Here is a 4,310-nt window from a genome sequence, read left to right as displayed (position 1 = left end):
GACGTACATTTAAATTTTGCGTACCAATTGAACTAGCGAATTTTGGGCCGGCGACATTTTGGACCGGCGACATTTTGGACTGGCGACATTTTGAACCGGCGATATTTTGGACTGGCGACATTTTGGGCCGGCGACATTTTGGACTGGCGACATTTTGGACTGGCGACATTTTGGACTGGCGACATTTTGGGACGGCGACATTTTGGGACGGCGACATTTTGGACCGGCGACATTTTGGGACGGCGACATTTTGGACTGGCGACATTTTGGACCGGCGACATTTTGGGACGGCGACATTTTGGGACGGCGACATTTTGGGACGGCGACATTTTGGCCGCGACATTTTGGCCCGCGACATTTTGGCCGCGACATTTTGGGCGTATACCGTAATACACACTGTAATTATTTCAATTTAAGAGCAGAAAATTCTTAAAACTATCATCAAAGTGAGTGTTTGATAAGTGTCTGCAATGTTGAGAAAATTTCGGTAGTGAGTCCGAAACTCGGCATATTTCCGAAGCCCAAAACTGGTGTTGGTTCCGTCGGTGTCCGATTTCGGCCCCTGTGCTGTACTTACTTTCAATTATGCAGTGAAAAAAAAAAAAAAAAAGATAAATAAAAGTTAGATTCCCTCCCCCCTCCCCGAAAAACATCGGCGATACATCGGCATTTAGATGATTTTCAAGGCAGATAGGCTGATGTTTTATCCAAGTTAGCATCGACCGCAGATGCCGATGGCTAAATTTTTTAACCATGGGCGCCGATGCATCGGTTGACTCCTAAAAAGTGGTATCTGCAGCTGATTTCAAAAGGAGATATTGCCGTTTAAAGTTTTGTGCCTCCACGTATATGATGCAGATGCAACTTTTTCAGATTTAAAAAAAAAAAAAAACATTTCCCATTGACAAATGATCACAAAGTGACAAAGAATCACCTGGTGACCGTAACTCAATTTTGACAAAATGTGCAGATACGACTTTTGTGCATAGCACGGAAGCGGGGTAAGTCTTCAAACTACCGGTCTCCCGTCCTAAACCCATCTTCAAGTTTTTATACCTAATTTCAAGAATAAAAACGCAGAAATTGGGCTAATTTGCCGTACCCAGAAGTTGCCACCGGGGCTAAGGGTCCTGGCTTGCTCGCCCTAGATCTGCCACTGTTATAAAGGGCTCCCCAAACAGGCCACCAAAACCCATAAATTCGCCACTGTTTAGTATTAGATGCTACAAGTTATCCCCTCGGCCCCACTTTTTTCCAGGACTTTATTGCTGCTCAAGAATACATTTTCGAAATGTCAATGACTGAAATTCATGGCTAATCATACTGAAACTAAGTTTTTTTTCTTTTTTTTTACAGGAGAATCAGATGATATTCCGCCACACGAATCGTGTCCCAGCGTTTCATGCCATATTGAGATTATTGCCGTGGTGCATCAGAAATCACGAGTCGACACGGCCGTTGAACTCGACAAAATTCAACCTTCTTCCATTGTGTTGCTAGGATAAAGCGCGTAACCCACGTGTCGACAGACGAGAAACGCGGGAAAAACGTGGTGCGAATTGGGCACAAGGTCTCCCATTCGAGCATTTCGAGGAAAATTTACGAGAAGATTTCGTGAAAGATTTCGAAGGAATGGTACATACACAAACGTCCGGAGTTTCGGATGTTTGTAATGCACTCTGAGCGCTATTTTTTCTCAGAGGAAGCCGAAGATCCACGATTTGTGTGATCGTGTGCGAGTTGTTTTTGGAACGTTACTGTGCTAACCAGTTACAGTTAGCTGAGTGGCCATACCGTATACGTTAGTCTCGGAATGCTGTCCCGGGAGCGCATACGCAAAATTTTAAGGGAGGGGGCTCAGATATTTTCCCCATGGTTTAGCAGGATATTTTCCCCATAGAGACCGATTTCAGTACAGATTAGAGTTATTAAAGTTCGGCATTTTTAATAAATTATTCATTGATTGCTGGAGAAGAAATGTTTTTACATTTTTGCAAAGAAAAAAGTACTGAAAGCAAGGAAGTTCTAATTTCTAAGGGGGGGGGGGGCTTGAGCCCCACTGCCCCCCTTATGAGCGCTCTTGCGTCCCGAAGGTTGCTTTGCTTTTGAAAGAAATTTAGTGTAATAGCTCACCATAGTGGTGGTTCTTTAAGCATAGATTACGTTGGAGATTGAAAAAAAAAAGAACAAATACAGTGCAGAACCTTTTATCCGGGAACCAAAAAACCGGGAAACCAGAAAACCGGCAAATGTTTGCAGATTTTCCCGCCATTATTTAAAAATACGCATTTTCGGCAATTTTTGAAAAATAAGTTTTTTTTTTTTAAATACCTAAAAGAATATGAACTGTTTCTTAATAAATACCATATTACTTACGTAAAACTGGGGAAAATGTTTACAAAAACGAACTTTAAGTTGACCTTTACGCGGGGCAAAATTTCCGAAATATTTTCTTGAATTAAGAAGTACATTCTTAAGTCGGAAATTTTCGTGTTTTATTCTAACAGAAAAGTAAAGAAATGGAGAAATGAATATTGTCGAATTCTAATGCAATATTTTATTGTATGGCCTTTAAAATTAAAGTCGTTTAGAGCGTCAGTGTTGTTAGCGAAATTGCGGGAAACGCCGAAAACCAGATTCGCGAATTTTCTGGATAGTTAATTGTGGAATCTAGAAATTGTTAAACGCATGACTGTAATAATACTGCAAGAACTGATAAATCAAACTGCTATTGATATTGCAAAAAGCAATAGTTATCAATAACCACCGTAATCACAAACACAAAATCTTTATAAAAAATTTAAAAACAAAACGCGTTAATGAAAACAAATTTTTTCATACAGAATATCAAGAAAATCGCACATTTCCGTTCAAAAACTTGTTTCTAGCCCTTCCTTTCTTTTTTTTTTTCGTTTTAAATATCGAAAAGTGGTGGTTTTTTTCTTTTTCAGATTGAATGTGAGGGTCTCAGGTCTTATGAACAACTTGAAGTTTTTTGGTGTTTAAATTATTCTTTCACTAGTAGTTTTTAATATTTCGACACTATTTATAAGCAATTCTGAACTGTTTTCTTCTTCTTTTAATATGTATTAATATTTATTATAGTAATTTAAGTTTTATAAACAATCGGCCAACAGAGGTTTTTAGCGATTCAGAAAACCGGGAAATTCAGATATCCGGGATAGCGATGGTCCCGAACTTCCCGGATAATTGGTTCTCTACTGTAACTGCAGGCAAAACATATATCCAACAGACGTGGTTTTTGTCCGAAATAAAACTAATTGCAGTGGAGCCACAGCACGTGTTTTCATCAATTGCATTATATTTTAGAGTAAAAATCCCTTACCATCCCATATGAGCGGCACACTTTTGCTTACCAAATGATAGCTGCTAATTAGGATCTTACTTTGTAGTGCTTTACAATTGTTATAAGAAATTCAAGAAGACTACTAATTCAAGCAATAAAAGTAGACGATCCTAAAAAGCACAACTTTTTCTCTGTTATAAAAATTTAATTTTTTGAAGAATAAAGTCAATCTCGCGGAATCCCGGGATCCTGCGGGATTGGCACTTTACAATCCCGAAATTTCGCGGGACTGAATTCGGCGCGGGATTGGAAACCCTAGTACCCATCAACCCATCCCCTCATGAGCATAGGTGTTCCCCTTCCCCTTCAAATACTACTGAACACCCCTGTCACAGAATAAGCATCCCCCTAAGAATCTCAAAAAAACTGCTCTAAAAGTTGACCCCCCCCCCCTTCCGGTAGTCCCTCCTATATATGTTCACAGTCGTCGATATTAACTTAAACATTCTATACAAAATAGATGTCACCCAAAAAATCGTGACATAATTCGTGGGGATTTTACAATGCTCACTTACAGGACATCTTTAGAAAAACCCAGATGGCAAACCTCTCATGTACTTTTGAAGTTCGTACGCCGAGCAATCGCTAGGAGATCTACAATTACCAACCCACCGGACTGGAGGTGTATTTACGGATAGTCTTATAAGTACTAAATTCTGTGGGGCTCTGTCTAACCGGGACTGTTGTCCCTCTTTTTCCCCATCGATCGCAAATAAGAATAAATTTTTGAAATATTATTGGAAGAACTCAGCAACGAGTTACTGCTGATTTTGTTAGCCTAAAAGGACCACTATTTCAATCTACCCCAAGCTGTTTTTCTATTTTTCGGCTGTTTACTCTTGCGCACCGGCATTACATGAATTCTGAAGTGGAGGTTGGAAGTGATGATAAGATAATGTAGATAATCCGAACTGAGTGCAAACTGTCGTGTGCAAAAATGACG

Source organism: Uloborus diversus, chromosome 1, assembly GCF_026930045.1.
Source record: "Uloborus diversus isolate 005 chromosome 1, Udiv.v.3.1, whole genome shotgun sequence".
Lineage (NCBI taxonomy): Eukaryota > Metazoa > Arthropoda > Arachnida > Araneae > Uloboridae > Uloborus > Uloborus diversus.
The sequence above is the reverse complement of the archived record's forward strand: the minus strand, read 5'-3'. Positions refer to the sequence as shown.